General features: G+C 49.5%; 1 pseudogene across 1 annotated transcript in view; it reads left to right on the top strand.

The window, feature by feature from the left end:
• Positions 1–9,775, top strand: part of LOC311530634 (C-type lectin domain family 2 member D-like) — a 192,199-nt pseudogene extending 182,424 nt beyond the window's left edge. The window contains exons 3-6 of the transcript in view: positions 6,134–6,321; positions 7,072–7,175; positions 8,817–8,931; positions 9,737–9,775. The product of the transcript in view is annotated as a C-type lectin domain family 2 member D-like (transcript). The remainder of the gene's footprint in view (positions 1–6,133; positions 6,322–7,071; positions 7,176–8,816; positions 8,932–9,736) is intronic.
• Positions 9,776–17,322: the final 7,547 nt, after the last annotated feature.

Here is a 17,322-nt window from a genome sequence, read left to right as displayed (position 1 = left end):
AGAAAGGCATCTAGTCTTTATTCGAAGAGATCAAGAGATGGAGAAGCCATCATTTCTCTTGGTACTTTGTGCCAATGACAAACCACCTGTTAGGATATAGATATTCAGGCCTGTCTGTAAAGGCCTATACTCTAAGAATTTAGGTGTATTCTTATCACTTGGCTAGTGATAGAGGTATAAAAGAAAGAATCAAAATCACTGTCTGCTGGTGTAAGGGCCTTCTCTTACTGTGACAGTCTGAGGCCCTGTTCTTAGGCTCAGGCCTTTGGCTAAGCAGCAGAGGCAGCCATAAGCTGGGAAGCGAACGGTCACATCCTCACATTCCAAACTAGTCACATTGAAATAAGGTGCTGAAAAAAAGGCTGTTAGGCACTATCAGGACAGGATTGTATTCCTATCACCTCCAGAGAAAGGGAAGTGCCTAGAAAATGTAAAAGGAAACTTAGTTTGATAGCATCCTGTCTGGCAAGAACTCACTTATCAATAGCTGGGATGTGAAATCCTCACTTCTGTATTGTTTTGTCATTATAGTTCCCACTTTGCTGTTGTTTGTCTGTATAATCTCTGTCTGGTTCTGTGATTGTTCCTGTCTGCTGTATTTTTACTTTTGCTAGGTGTAAACTAATTGAGGTGGTGGGATATAATTGGTGACATAATCATGTTACAATATGTTAGGATTGGTTAGTTAAATTTCAGGAAAATGATTGGTTAAGGTATAGCTAAGCAGAACTCAAGTTTTACTATATAATCTGTAGTCAATGGGGGGGGGGGTGTGGGTGGAGGTGGGCATGTGGGTGTGTGAGATGGGAACAGGGAATGGGGGTAAGAAAATTGGAATCATGTTTTGCTAAAGGGGGAGATGGGAACAGGGAATGGGGGTAAGAAAATTGGAATCATGTTTTGCTAAAGGGGGAAATGGGAACAGGGAATGGGAGTAAGGAAGTTGGAATCATGCTTGGCTAAGGGCAGGAATCGGAACAGGGACATAGGCGTAAGGCTCTGTGGTGTCAGAGCTGGGAAGGAGGATACTAAGGAAGGAAACTGGAATCATGCTTGCTGGAAGTTCACCCCAATAAACATCGAATTGTTTGCACCTTTGGACTTCGGGTATTGTTGCTCTCTGTTCATGTGAGAAGGACCAGGGAAGTAAGTGGGTGAAGGAATAAGCCCCCTAACACCACCCTCTTACAAATCTGGGTCTTATTGTCATTATCCTTTTTCTGATTTCTGCTTCCATCCATGGGGTTTTGTCATGCCTTTCTCTGAGACATAAAAGAGCCCTTTTATACTCAACATTTTCTCTCCATGAAGTCAAGCAACTCACTTCTCATTCTTCTCTTGTATATACTAAGCAGATTGAGCTTTTTCAATGTCTCATAATAGGGCATCATCCCATCACTCAGTTATGAATCTTTTCTGCACCCTCTCCAATTGTTTTAACATAATATTCAAAATGTGGACACAAGAACTGGATTCAACATTCCAACATCAGTCTCACCAATGCTCTTTCACTTCCCTTTCCATCCTCACTACTCTATCCAGCCAAGAATGGCTTTAACCTTTTTTAACACAGTTTCACATTGACAGCTCATGTTGAACAGCTTGTCCACTATGACCCCAAAATCCTTTTCAGGGTCACTGCTTTCCAGCGGATTGTCCCCAATTCTGTAGGGTGCCGCCTGACTCCTTTGTTACTGGAGGTATGGGGTTGCATTTGGCTTTATTAAAACCTAATTCTTTAGTAAGTATTTTAGAAGAACTAGCCCATTAGAGAGAGAATCGTGAATTACTCCAAGACAATGAATGGAGAAAAGCGGCAAGAGCAATCAAATACATGTTTGGTTACGCCCTATTTCCTTGGTCTTAAAAGAGGGTCACAAGGACCTGAGCCTCCTCCCTCACAATAGCCCCAAACTCCCCCAATCAGCATTGAGACTCTGAGAAGCAGAAAGCTGAGAGTTCTCACCAGATGTCCCGGGTCACCACCGGAGGGAGTCACTCTTAGAGCACTATTCCAGCCACATGTCTTTGGGAGGGCCTCCCGCAATGAGAGTTGGAGTGCAACCCCCCCTCCCCCCCTCCGTCCCCAACTCCACACGCACAGACAGGTCCTGGTGGTGAAAGGAAAGCAGGGGGAAAGGACAAAGATGCAAGAGAAGACAAGAAAGGAGGGAGAGACAGGAAAAGGGAAAACAAAAAGGAGAAACCCCAATGTCCCCAGTAATTCTAAGGGACAAAGTCTTAGGTCAGAAATAAAATGCTGCCCCCGCAATCTAGTGTTTTCCATTCCTAAAAATCAGCCGACACCTGATGGATCAGACTGAACAGGTTCCAAACCTCTCCGAGGCTCTTACCTTCTATACAGGGACGTCTGTTTTCGAGCAAAACCACTAAAAGAAAAGGAGAAAACTCCGAAGAGGGTCCTCCTTGCGCTCACGAATGTGAAAGTGAATGCTCTCTCAGTCCTCTAGGAGAGACCTCGAGAAGGAGACGTGCTGAAGCAAAGCCACAGGGATCTCCGAGCTTGCCCCTGTCCTGCACCCCTGTCCTGCCTGGCTGATGTCAAGATCTCTCTGTGAGGTCATCGCCTCCCTACCACCTTTGTCCAATAGGCTGAGGTCCTGCCAAAGGCCCTTGTGATGTCACTGCCACACCCACCCCTCCCCTGCAGTGCTGATGTCCTGCCCCTGTCCAGCCACATTGGATGTTTCAGCTGCTTCCCCTGGATCACCCCTCTCAATGAGCGTTCATTGTGGGCTCAAGCCGAACACAGTAAAACATCAGAGGCTTCTCCCCATGCTACGCTCATTTTTTATCAATTAGAAGACTTTATGGACAGAAGAGACCATTAGAGCGTGTCATCTGACCCCCTGCATATCACATGCTTTCTGTAGAGCATAGGAGCTAATTTTTGACTACACACGTTCCAGAAAGGCATCTAGTCTTCATTAGAAGACATCAAGAGGTGGGGAATTCCCACCACTTCCCTTTCTAGTTTCTTCCTTTGGTGATTCGTCCTCACTGTTGAATATGTGTGCCCTCTTTCTAATACGAATTGGTCTCTTTTGAGTTTCAGCCACTGGGTCTTGTTATTCTTTTCTCTGCTAGATTAATGAGCCCTTTAATACCCAATATTTTCTCTCCATGAAGTCACTTCAACACTTCTATGATGTCACCACCCAATCTTTTTTATAATCTAAACAGGCTGAGCTCTTTCAATAGCTCAATAGCATCTGCCAGGAAGGGAGTCCCCACAGAGGGACACCATAATCTCCCAGGGAGGGAAAAGGCTCTCACTGCCATTTCTTAACCTCATGGGGTGTTCTCCTGCTCTGCCAACCCCACCCCTTTTTCAGTATCTCCAGGTGCCTGAGGGAGCAGGAACCAGAGGCCATCCTGCAGCTGGGACAGAGATGGAGGTTGATGACCTACCTGCCCGTGGTAACCATGGTGCAGGACAGCCCTCAGGACATGCGAATGCAGCTCCAGATCTGGGAGCAGCTTCCCTTTGCTGGCACGAGACCTTGCAGGTTGCGGTGGGTGAGACAGGCACTAACTTTTGGAAACCCTCAGTGGGATCAGAGGGTAATGGTTTGTAGAAAGTGGTGTTGGAGAGCTTTACAAAAACTAGACAAGAACGGTGCATGTTCCAGGGCAGCTCCAGCCCCGGTGCTGTCAGTGAGACGTGTCCTCCCAGCCCTGCCTGACGGGTCTTTCTGTTTCAGACCCTCCTTGGAACTGCAAGAAAAGTCCAACCTGTAGAGTTGTGGTTGCAGTGATAGTTGTATGGTCTGCGTTGATTGCTGCCATCATTGCTCTGGCAGGTGAGTTCCCAGCTTCCGCCCCGCTCCCTTCCCCTCCATCTACGATCTCCGCGCATCCCATTCCCCCGTGACCTGCCACACTCACTCTCTCCTCCCGGCCTGTCCGGCTTCTGCCCCTGGGGCAGAGGATTCCTGGGGGATCTTCCTCCCAGACCCCTGCACCTGGGCACTCTCTGTGTCAGGATGATCTGACTGACATTAGCCCCCCCAGCCCATCTCTGAGCACTTTGGACCCAAGTCACCTTTGCCACGCGCCATGAAGCAGTCCCTGACCAGGGTGTCCAGTGGGACAGGATGCAGTGCAACCCTGAGCCCTTTGCCTTCCCTGTGTTGCTCTGAGGTTACCAGCTTGGCCTTCCTGGATCTTCAGGTCATGCCTGTGGCCGGGCGGCAGGTGCTGCCGTGTTATTGAAATGAGCCATAGAATTAAGTCAAGACCCCTCCACCAGCGCAGTGTGGAAACCCCCCAATCGCTGAGCTTGGCCAGGAAGGGTCCCTTAGCACCATTCACTCCCCCGGGCTGCACAGACAGCGTGTGCTCATGCAGAGGGCGTCTGTTTGCGGTGAACATGAACCCTGTTGTATCCCCCCGTTGTCTGGGGCAGGGCGTGCTGGGGAATGTCGGGGGTGGGATTTCTCTATTGTCCTGGGATCCGATCACTGGGCCCCAGGAGGGTTTAGCAGCTGGCAGAGGGGATTGAATCCAGCTCCGTCTGCATTAGGAATCCTCTGTGCCGATGTCATGACATCCGTGCAGTTGAATTGGTGCAAACCGCTAAAGCAGACGCACTGCACTGGTGCACAAAGGAGCTTGCCTTGGTGCAGTTTGCTGCAGGAAGTTACCAGAGCGAGCCGCACTGCTCCAGCGCATCTCCAGGAGGTGTTTGCCCTGATGTCACTGCGTCACTGTGATTATACTGGTGCAGATTGCTCGGATACAGATGCGCCCTGAATCCCAGCTCCCTGCTGTAATGGCAGGCTGTTGCAATGGGCAGCATTGGTTCTCACTGTGTAAGGTGGGAATCTGTGAGCTTAGGGTTGGTTACACACCTGCAGGTGCAGGGAGCTCTGCAGAACATGTGGCATCTGAGCTGGAGATGGATGGTGGAGACAGCCTGTGCCATCAACTGTTAGTCACTGACTTCTCTGCTCAGTTCAGTAGGGCAGGGGTGTGGGCTACCGTGCACTGGACAGTGAAATCTACAGGGTCAGACATGCCTTGTGAGTGAGGTGAACACATGCTCGCTTTCTGATCACCGCTGCCACGTTTCCTAACTCTTCCCAACTTAGAGTGTCTGTTCCTCGCTGAGCGCCAGCCACATGGGAAGGCTTGAAAACCAGCTACCGAGTTACTGTGGTGCAAACAAAAGTGACGTGCTCGAAAACATCTGGAGGGGTTTGAGTCCAACTCCTCTCAACTAGACAGGCCTTTCAAATCCTCTTTGGTGTCACTTATGGGTGACCCCACTGCTGCTCTTTCATGGCTCTGAAAGGGTTACACTGCCGTGAGGGCTTCCAGAAAGTGCCTTTCTTGCTGCTGTGTTTGGGGAGAGAAAAGTCTGCAGGTAGGAGGTGAATTAAGTTCCATCATTCCTGGCCCACAGTGCAACAGGTCATTTCCCGTGGCTGTGGTTTCTGGCGCCCCCTTGTGGCTTTCATGTCCCTGAGTGAAAGTTCCCACATTCTTCTCAGTTGTTCACCTGCTGTTTGTTGCTAGGTTGAACGTCCAGCTGTTGATCTTGTGCCTGGGGTGAAATGCTCTGAGCTGTGTCAGTCCCTCCCAGGCTGGGAGTGTCCCTGGAATCCTTCTTGCCAGGCAAATTTACAGTGACAAACGTCTCCGTCCCCCTGCATCTGATTGCAGTGGACCAGCCCCAGCTGGGGGTCCCAATGGGCTTGGCAAGCCGGTCAATTGACTGCCTGTTTGGCCGCAGTCAAATGCTCCAGCGAGAGCCCTGGGGGTAGGAGGCAGCCTGCCTTTCGGATTGCGTCTTGGAGCCTCACTGGTGTTTTCCAGAACTTGGTTTCATTGTTTTGCCTTTTTTTTCTGAGCTAAAATAACTCAGTGAAGTACATTTTTAAAAAAATTAGGTAGATCCGTATCTATCGAAAGCTAAACCTACTGGAGACAATGACATCTTGCTCTTTTTTCTTCCTGGCGGGAGGTAACCAATTCTGATAAATTGGTATTTTAAAATATCTGACCACTCTTTGACAGATTTGACTGGTCAGTTGACCAATTTTTGTACCAGTCAAATGCCCAATTCTCGTTGCAATTCTTACCCTCCATGTGACTGTCTCATTCTCAGCGCTGACCTCTCAGCTTTCATCAGCTGATCTGTGCCCCCCTGCGAGCCCCTCGTGCCCGGACGGCTGGATGGGATACCAAGGGAAATGCTACTATTTCTCAGAGACGGAAGGGAGCTGGACCGACAGCCGAAGCCGCTGCTCTGCCCTGGGTGCCTCCCTGGCTGGGATCGACACTGAGCAGGAAACGGTGAGAGACTCTCGAGTTGCCAGACACTAATCTGGGCACAGGGATGGCTGCTGCAGCAGGACCTGGGCTCTGCCCCGTGGAGTGAGGAGCAGCTCTGAGCCCTCCCGTGCTGGGAGGCCGGAGTGAATGAACTTCCAGCCGCTGAACGCCAGCCCTGGCTGGGCCCAGGGCCCTACTGTCTGTGTGTGATCACAGGGATTGCCCATTCTCCGCTGCCCCCCTCCCCAAATAGGGAGACAGCTTCTGTCTAGGGCAGGGCTGGCTCAAGCATCTCCTGGCCTGCTGGCTGCTGGAGTGGAACTGAGAACCCAGCCAGTGCTCCTGTTGTGGGGATGGGAAAGGAGCAGCCAGCTGAGGAGGCGGGGGAGGAGGGGATCCTTTCACATTGACCCCTCCCACTTCAGCTTGCCTCCCTCCCTCCTCCTGCCTTGCTGGGGTGAGCAGTGGCTGCTCTGTGAGAAGAGACGTCTCTGCAGAGAGCTCAGACCCAACAGCTGCCCCCAGCTCAGGGGGACTTGGGGTGTGGGTGACTGGGAGCACCGGGGTGGGGCTGCTGTGTGTGGTGGGAGGGTTAAGACTGCCCGGGGGATCTTGTGCTTTGCAAGAAGGAGGGGAAAATCCCCCCTGAAAATAAACTGAGCACACTTCAATATGTGACTGGGATTCTCTGCAGCACAGAGCCCTGGAGGGGCGGTGGGGGGGAGCATGGGAGGTGGGGCTGATACCTGCTGTCCCTCAGCTTTCTTTAAGGCGTTCCTGCTGCGCCATAAGGGTGTCTATGACCACTGGATCGGCCTCTGGAGGGAGCAGGGTCAGCCCTGGAAATGGGCCAATGGCACCAAATTCAACCACCTGTGAGTCTCTCTCACCCCTCTGGACAAATTCCCTGGGCTTGGGGATTCTGGTGTCTGAGCGGTTTGAGCTCAGGTAGATCCACCATTCAGTGCTAGTGAAACCACCAGACACGACCCTGGTCCGTTCGCGTCCTGCGTGTATCGGAGACCGATGGGAGCCGGCGTGTCCCTGAACTCTCGGCTCCTCCCCGCAGCATGGTGCTGGGCCGGAGACGGAGCCCGCCATAGCCAGAGATGCCCTCGCAGCGCGCTGGGATTTCAGCTGGGACACTCGCTGTTCTCCCCCAGCCCTCTTCAGCAAGGTCCCTGGGGTGTCTGACCCCCCCTGGGGAAAGGAGGCAGCAGGGAGCTCAGGTTAACAGTGGCCGCTAGAGAGGGCAGCATGCCGAGCACTGCATGGCAGGTGCAGGTCCCGCTGGGGATTGCAGCCAGCAGGTTTGAGTGACTTGGCTGGTGAGGCCTCTGAATCCGCAACAAGGCACCGATGTTAAAGGAGCCTGCGGTTCACAGGTGCTGGACGCCTGGGGCTCCCACGGGAACGGGGTACAGTAGTGATGGCTGCCCAGCCACCACCCCGCGATGGGTTTCAGTGGGCTCCAAGTGTGATCACAAAACCAGCGCTGCTTGAACCCTGGGACTTCAGCAGTAGAAGCATGAGCCTCTGCCATAGGAGCGAAAGAATCCACTTCTTTAACTGAAACTCCCCCCCGATTGATAAAGCTCTTTTGCAGGCCAGCCATTAGAGGGGGATGGAGACCCCCCCCACTTCTCTGGTCTGGGTTACTTCAGTACTTTGAAAAATCAGGCTCTTTTGGCGCTGGGTCAGGGCTCCCCAATGGACAGTCCCCATTCTGCTGTATTGGACCCAACCTTTGGATCCCACCTGCTTCCAGCCTCACTGGGTCTGAAGAGCTACCAGACACTGTCCTGAGTTCGAGCCTCTGTGGCATTCTCCTGGGGTACAGACTCCCTGTCTGGTATGCTCCTTAGGATGTGGGACCCTCCAGATCAGCTGCTGTAGGATCCAAAACCAGTGCTGAACCCTCCCAAATCTCCCGAGAGGCATGTTGTCCCTAGAGCTCCACCCTCCACACCAGATGAACTCTGGGAGACTCACGTGAGGGTTACAAACAAGGAACACATGCTTTCACAAAGGAACTTCTTCAACACTCTCTTTTTCCCCCATGCCCAATGGAAAGCTCAAGAGTTATAGATAAACGGAGAAGGAAACCCCTGAATGCAATTTCTTCTTTCAGTGTCATCTTGGTTCTGCTCCATGTGTTTCAAGGAGGCGAGATCCTTCCTGTCCCCCGCTTTTCCTGCTCAGTCGTCTGGTTCTGGTGATGGTCTGCCCCTCTTGTTAGAGGGCCGGTCCCTTTTGACAATCAGTCTAACAAATTCTCTCTGTCCTGCTGGGGACTGTCCATTCTTCAGCACCCCTGTGGGCTGCTCAGCATAGAGGGTCAGGAACAGTCAGCGGTTCTGCAAAGCCCCCGCTGTCCTGAGCTCTGCTTCTGAGGGGCTGGGAGAGTAGCTGCTCCGCACTCAGGCCTGCACTGTGGAGAACGGCTCCCCTGGCTGGGACTGGTGTGAAATGCCCAGCCTCTGCCTGACTGCAGCTCCCTGGCTTCTGTGTGGCAGGTTTCACTTAAGAGGAGGAGGTGACTGCGCGTATCTGAACGACGAGAAAGGGGTCAGCAGCTCACGGTGCTACATGGGAAGACGGTGGATCTGTAGCAAACCTGAAGTGTATGTGATGGTGTCATAAATATAAAGGGAAGGGTACACACCTTTAAAATCCCTCCTGGCCAGAGGAAAAATCCTTTCACCTGTAAAGGGTTAAGAAGCTAGGATAACCTCGCTGGCACCTGACCAAAATGACCAATGAGGAGACAAGATACTTTCAAAAGCTGGAAAGAGGGAGAACATCAAAGGGGTCTGTGTCTGTCTGGGTGAGGCTTTTGCCAGGGACAGAACAGGAATGGAGTCTTAGAACTTAGTAAGTAATCTAGCTAGATATGCGTTAGCTTATGATTTCTTTAAATGGCTGATAAAATATGTTGAGCTGAATAGAATGAATATTCCTGTCCGTGTGTCTTTTTGTAACCTAAGGTTTTGCCTAGAGGGATTCTCTATGTTTTGAATCTAATTACCCTGTAAGGTATTTACCATCCTGATCTTACAGAGGTGATCCTTTTCTTTTTACTGTTTCTTCTATTAAAATGTTTCTTTTCAAGAACTGAATCCTTTTGTCATTGTTCTAAGATCCAAGGGCTTGGGTCTGTGGTCACCTATGCAAATTGGTGAGGATTTTTACCAAACGTTCCCCAGGAAGTGGGGTGCAAGGTTTTGGGGAGGATTTTGGGGGGAAAGACGTTTCCAAACAACACTTTCCCAGAAACCCGGTTAAACTTTTGGTGGTGGCAGTGGAAGTCCAAGGGTCAAATAGTTTGTACCTTGGGGAAGTTTTAACCTAAGCTGGTAAAGTAAGCTTAGGAGGTTTTCATGCAGGTCCCCACATTTGTACCTTAGAGTTCAAAGTGGGGAAGAAACCTTGACAGATGGGAAAAGAGACTGCACTCGAAAGGGGCTCAAAATGAGACTCCTAGAAGTGACACTTATACAACTCACACCTACTTGAACAAGCCAAGATCTCAAAATCAGGCAGTGGGGCCCTCAAGCAATAAGTGTGTCTCGTTTAAACTCCGTATGTGCCTTCTGCTTTTGAACCTTTTAAACTCAGGGTTACGTTGTCAAGCTTTTCTCTGCAGCTGAGAGGGAGTGATCTCATGAGAAGGAGTCTTACCTCATTTCCCCAGCATGTGGCTAAGGGAAGGCCTTGTTCATTTAGACTCCAGAACAGCATTTCTCAAATGCAGCCAGCAGCTGATTGTTTTGCAGCCACAAGAGCCTCCAAAGTGCCCCAACAATCGCTCAGATGTTCAGTATTAAAGGTGTCTTCTAAATGCCATAAATCCTCATGCGTGCTCCCTTTTAAATAGTACCATGCCGGCAGAGCTGAGCTACATACGTGTGGTTTTCTTTCAAGTCACAAAGTGTATTCTTTGGCTAAGAACATAAGAACGGCCATACTGGGTCAGAGCAAAGGTCCATCCAGCCCAGTATCCTGTCTGCCAACAGCGGCCAACGCCAGGTGCCCCAGAGGGAGTGAACCTAACAGGCAATGATCAAGTGATCTGTCTCCCGCCATCCATCTCCACCCTCTGACAAACAGAGGCTAGGGACACCATTCCTTACCCATCCTAGCTAATAGCCATTCATGGACTTAACTTCCATGAATTTATCCAGTTCTCTTTTAAACCCTGTTATAGTCCTAGCCTTCACAACCTCCTCAGGCAAGGAGTTCCACAGGTTGACTGTGCGCTGTGTGAGGAAGAACTTCCTTTTATTTGTTTTAAACCTGGTGCCCATTAATTTCATTTGGTGGCCCCTAATTCTTGTGTTATGGGAACAAGTAAATAGCTTTTCCTTAGTCACTTTCTCTGCACTACTCATGATTTTATAGACCTCTAACCACTGTGTTTACATCTCATGTTATTGTAGCTCTGTAAGTGGCTATGGGCCATCTCACTGCGTGGTGTTTGGGTAGGTTGCGATTGTTCATGGGGGTGGGGAGGGAGGTGAAAAAGTTAAAATGTGACTGGGTATCAGAAAGTATTTCAGGTAATCTAGTGCCAGAAAATGACCTTGAATGTGACAGCAGGTGGCTCCTCTGGGACCTTCTGCTCAGAAAAGCAAAACATAGAAAGAAAAAGAAACACTTCAGCACCAGGGGGAAAGGCACTTTCCTGTGTTTCCGAAGCCATCTGATCCCATTTCTGAACAAGTTGCAGTGTGAGAGAGAAATTCATCAAATTGAAATGTATGTCGTGCAACGTCCCTACAGCACTTGTGCAAGGGAAGTTGAACCAAATTACTACGGTGAGCTTCAGAGGCGCAAGCTGTTAAATGATGCAAAAACCAAGCTGAAAAGACAACAGCAACGGCTCAGATTTTGTTGTTACTGTTATCATTATTATTACTGGGCTATGTTGACTGGGGGTTTTTTTGTGTGAAAGAAACTTTGGACATATTGGCAGATATATTAGAATCATAGAATCATAGAATATCAGGGTTGGAAGGGACCCCAGAAGGTCATCTAGTCCAACCCCCTGCTCAAAGCAGGACCAATTCCCAGTTAAATCATCCCAGCCAGGGCTTTGTCAAGCCTGACCTTAAAAACCTCTAAGGAAGGAGATTCTACCACCTCCCTAGGTAACGCATTCCAGTGTTTCACCACCCTCTTAGTGAAAAAGTTTTTCCTAATATCCAATCTAAACCTCCCCCACTGCAACTTGAGACCATTACTCCTCGTTCTGTCATCTGCTACCATTGAGAACAGTCTAGAGCCATCCTCTTTGGAACCCCCTTTCAGGTAGTTGAAAGCAGCTATCAAATCCCCCCTCATTCTTCTCTTCTGCAGGCTAAACAATCCCAGCTCCCTCAGCCTCTCCTCATAACTCATGTGTTCCAGTCCCCTAATCATTTTTGTTCCCCTTCGCTGGACTCTCTCCAATTTATCCACATCCTTCTTGAAGTGTGGGGCCCAAAACTGGACACAGTACTCCAGATGAGGCCTCACCAATGTCGAATAGAGGGGAACGATCACGTCCCTCGATCTGCTCGCTATGCCCCTACTTATACATCCCAAAATGCCATTGGCCTTCTTGGCAACAAGGGCACACTGCTGACTCATATCCAGCTTCTCGTCCACTGTCACCCCTAGGTCCTTTTCTGCAGAACTGCTGCCTAGCCATTCGGTCCCTAGTCTGTAGCTGTGCATTGGGTTCTTCCGTCCTAAGTGCAGGACCCTGCACTTATCCTTATTGAACCTCATCAGATTCCTTTTGGCCCAATCTTCCAATTGGTCTAGGTCCTTCTGTATCCTATCCCTCCCCTCCAGCGTATCTACCACTCCTCCCAGTTTAGTATCATCCGCAAATTTGCTGAGAGTGCAATCCACACCATCCTCCAGATCATTTATGAAGATATTGAATAAAACCGGCCCCAGGACCGACCCCTGGGGCACTCCACTTGATACCGGCTGCCAACTAGACATGGAGCCATTGATCACTACCCGTTGAGCCCGACAATTTAGCCAGCTTTCTACCCACCTTATGGTGCATTCATCCAGCCCATACTTCCTTAACTTGCTGACAAGAATACTATGGGAGACCGTGTCAAAAGCTTTGCTAAAGTCAAGAAACAATACATCCACTGCTTTCCCTTCATCCACAGAACCAGTAATCTCATCATAAAAGGCGATTAGATTAGTCAGGCATGACCTTCCCTTGGTGAATCCATGCTGGCTGTTCCTGATCACTTTCCTCTCATGCAAGTGCTTCAGGATTGATTCTTTGAGGACCTGCTCCATGATTTTTCCAGGGACTGAGGAAAAATTCATTCTTTCGTTATTAGTCATTATCCTTTCTATTATGTAAAGCATTTTTAAATTTAGTTCAGAATTGTTGTACAGCCGTCCACCTTTGACCAAAAAAGCAAAAGAACAACAAAAAAGACAAGACTGTGCAAAGCACTGGTTTGTTCTGTGTTTAGGTCCAGTAAAGATAAGACACAACTGTACCTTATATTTATTATTGAGTCTGCAAAAAATCCCTATGTAAATATGCACATGTAATTTATTTATTTGTTTTTCCTACAGTTAGTTCAGTATTGTCAGAGCCTCATTCTGAGGCTGCCAAAAATTTGTGAGAACCCCGGCTCTAGAAAGTGTTAGAAAACAAAATCCTATGTTACCATTACTTTCCAGTATTTGCAAAAAGAAAAGGAGGACTTGTGGCACCTTAGAGACTAACCAATTTATTTGAGCATAAGCTTTCGTGAGCTCCAGCTCACTTCATCGGATGCATTCAGTGGAAAATACAATGGGGAGATTTATATACACACAGAACATGAAACAATGGGTGTTACCAGTATTTATTCACTCTCACTTGCATCTCTGTTCTTTGATAATAAACTCATTCCTGTTTTCTGTATATCTAATTGCTGTGTTCTCAATAGAGTGGTTGGCCTGAATTGAATCTTACAAGCTGCTGTGGACCGCGCCTGTGGGATTAGAGTCACAGTTCTGCATGTGCTCCGGGGAACGGGCTGAGCACTCCCGAGGGACGCTCAGAGGTTTTGGGAGTGTCGATCGCTAACCTGTACACAGAGAGCGAGGCCTGCAGGGGGCTGGAAGGTCAGGCTTGCGCTGCCAGGGGTGGTGGTTTGAGAGAGCTGACCCATGGCAGGCCTGGACAAGGCTCCCCCAAAAGTGCCTCGTATGCCTGCTATGGATCACTCAAACGGGCAGACGTCCCCGGCTCATTCCACCCCTGCACCCCCCAGGTACAACCCGCACAAGGCATTCGACCAGGGTGAGGAGAACACCTGCAATGCCCTGTCACCTGACGTGCTGAATTTGCCTCTGAGCCCATTTTCCCTTCCAGCTTGGGACTCCAGAACCCTGCCTTGTTGAGCCAGACATGCTTGCCAGCTGCAAACACAGACCCAGGTCTGGGCCACACCCCCAACACTGCAGACTTTAACCCAAAACTGCTCAACAGGTCACCTGTCTCCAGCAACTAGCTCCCAATGGGATCCAAACCCCAAATAAATCCGTTTTACTCTGTATAAAGTTTATACAGGGTAAACTCAAATTGTCCACCCTCTATAACACTGATAGGGAGAGATGCCCAGCTGTTTGCTCCCCCAGGTATTAATCACTTACTCTGGGTTAATTAATAAACAAAAGTGATTTCATTAAATATAAAAAGTAGGATTTAAATGGTTTCAAGTAATAACAGACAGAACAAATAAGTTACCAGGAAAAATAAAACAAAACACGTAAGTCGAAGCCTAATACATTAAGAAACGGAATACAGATAAATCTCACCCTGAGAGATGTTCCAATAAGCTTCTTTCCCAGACTGGACTCCCTCCAGTCTGGGCCCAATCCTTTCCCCTGGTACAGCCTTGTTCCAGCTCAGGTGGTAACTCGGGGATTTCTTATGACTGGCAGCCCCCTTTGTTCTGTTCCACTCCCTTTGATATCTTTGGCACAAGGCGGGAATCCTCTCACGGTCTCTCTGGGTTTCCACTCCTCCTTCTAAATGGAAAAGCACCAGGTTAAAGACGGATTCAAGTATCATGTGACATGTTCACATGTCCTGTGAGCCCCCCTCCATTCTTTCAGGACTGGCCCGCACGTATGCGGTGAAGGCTTGCAGGTGAACAGAGCCATCTACAGTCAGTTGTCCTAGCTAATGGGAGCCATCAAGATTCTAAGCCACCATTAATGGCCCACACTTTGCATAACTACAGTAGGACCTCAGAGTGATATCTCATATTCCTAATTTCAGATACAAGAATGACACATTCATCCAAATAGGATGAACACACTCAGTAGATTTGTAAGGTCTCATTACAAAACTTAGAGAGACCTTTTGCATAAAGCATATTCCAGTTACATCGTATTCACACTTAAACATTTTTATAAAGCTTATGAAGTGCAATGTCACAGGGTCAATACCCTCAGAGGATACCTGCAGATAGAGGCTTCCCTGGCTGGTGGAAAGGCCTCAACTGCTCTGCTTCCCATGGCCAGAAGGCATTGTAGTACAGCTATTCTCAGCTTACCCGGGCCTACGTGGAGCGGAATGTACATTAGAGCAGCCCCAAGGCTGCTCTGACTTAGACCTGGTCAGCACAAAGCCTGACGATCATTTGTCTACTCTGCGATCAGCACTGGCTGCCAGTGAGTTGGCCACCCAGGAAGCCTAGCCCCTGGCCCTTCCCCTTGTGCCTGAGGTCCCGCCACTCCCCTTCTGCCCCCCTCCCTCCCCTTCTACCTACCTCTCCCCCGCAGGAGCCCAAAGCACCCTCACCACAGCCCACAGCCCCAGCACTGGATGGCAGAGGTCGGGGGGCGAGACCCCAGCCCCGGGGCACTGCAACCTCAGTGCCCACAGCCCCATGACACCTGCTGCCCATGCTGATCACGCTGTCTGGATTGAAGAGATTTGATGCACGTTACCCTCCTGTTCCCGTATCGTGTCCGAATCCCAGAGCTGTTGGCACCACTGGAAACGGAACATTTATTCATTCCTAAATCTGCTCAAAGTGTGTAAGTGCAAAGAAGAAAGGAATAATAATATATATATAAGAGAACCCCTGAGATGCCTAGCTCTGTAAACAGTGAGAGGTGAGGAAGCCCCTCTCGTGTGGGTGCATCGTATGGTGCCATATGCACACCCAGCACTTCTCAAATCCCAGATGTTCTAATCCACATCCATCTCCTCGCCCTCCCATTCTCCCATCTCCTCCACCTCCATCTCCTCCATGTCGCTGCTGTCAGGGTCGTGTTGGGGCTCCGTCGGAGCCCTGGCTTTTGGGCTATCTGCTGCTCCATAGAAATCCCTGGCAGCATCTCCCATTGGCAGCTGCAATGTGATATTCACAGCAAAGTACGAAGCATGGTTGAAATCTACAAGCACAGAGCCCTGTGGCTGGGTTAGAGGCCAAGTGCGCAGAGGTTTGTGCTGCTCATGCAGGTGGAGGGATGAAGGCAAAAACATCAAACTAGGAACCGAATTGGACAACCATTTCACTGTAGACAAAGATCTCATGCCCCTCAATCCCGACCAGCAGCTCCCTGCTAGCCCAGTTTTGTCAATACTCCTCAGTCCCACCCCAGAGCCCCCTGCGGTTCTGGCCTTAGGTCACCCCAGACAGCTCTCTTGATTCTCTTCACTCCTTCTGTGGCAGATACAGGATACACAGCGGGGCGGTGTGCAGGTTTCCTTGGCACTCACTTCGAGTGAGCTCCATAACTCAAGGCTTCACCGTTCATTAGTAACACGCCAATTGCAACCCCACACCAGCCAAACCCATTCGCAGCTCCAGCAGGGCTTCCTTTCTGTTCCTTACCCACCTTACACACACTCCACCGAACCCAGAATACACTGGCGAGGAACATCTCTTCCTGACCCCTGCATGTGACCAGCTGAAGCAAGAGACTTGGGACCATAAGACATATACGAGACAAGACCCTCAGGGTTGCCCAGTCCACCCCCATCCCACAAGCAACCCTCTCATACAGTCACACTCAAATGTGTCCAATGCTCTCTTACAACTAATAAAGTTTGCCCCTATTGGGAGGCTGTTCCAGAACCTCCCTCCTCAAATGGTTAGAAACTTTCTAATCTCCCAGCCTGACCTTGTTCTTGGCCAGTTGATTCGCCTTTGTTCTTGGGCCTACATTGTCCTTTAGCTAGAACAGCTCTCCACCCTCCCTGGTCTTTACCCCGATGTATTTATGGAGAGCCATCAGATCCCCTCTCAGCCTTTGTTTTGCTAGACTAAACCAGCCCAGCTCTCCCAGCCTTCTCTCGTGAGACAGGCCCTCCATTCCCTGATCATCCTGAGAACTCTTCTCTGTACCTGTTTCACTCTGAATTCATCTTTCTCGAATGATCAGAATCATACACAGGATTCTAGAGGAGGGCTCTCCAGGGCCATGTACTTTCGTACTTCTCTGTCTCGACTGGAAGTGCCTCAGCTGATGTATCCTAGCATCACATTTGCCTTTTTCATGGCCACATCACATGGGTGGCTCAGTCACCGTATAATCGACCAACACATCAAGGTCTCGCCCCTCCTCTGTCGCCTCCAACTGATGAGCCCCAGCATCAAGAAGAAATTCTTCTTATTAGACCCTAAGTGCAGGATTTTGCACCTGGTACCTTTAAATGTCATCCTTCTTCTGGTACTCCAGTCTTCAAGGTCATCCAGATCTTCCTGTATAATATTCTACCCCCTCTGGACAGACCATGTTTCCCAGCTTTTTAATCATCAGTAAGTTTTGTTATCACTCTCCTACTTTTTGGGTTAACACCATTAATAAAGAGATTAATGAAGATGGATCCCAAAACAGATCCTTGAAGAACTCCATTAGGAACCTCCCTCCGATCCCATATTTGAGTTTCCAGACTTCTCCCCTTTAATTGGTTCCTTACCCGCCTTACAATTCTTGTACTGATCCCCGTCTTCTCTAATTTAGCTAAGAATTTCCCACGTGATACCGTAT

Source organism: Lepidochelys olivacea (assembly GCF_965140295.1).
Source record: "Lepidochelys olivacea isolate rLepOli2 genome assembly, chromosome: 14".
Taxonomy (NCBI): domain Eukaryota; kingdom Metazoa; phylum Chordata; order Testudines; family Cheloniidae; genus Lepidochelys; species Lepidochelys olivacea.
This window is presented reverse-complemented; position numbering and strand designations above follow the sequence as displayed.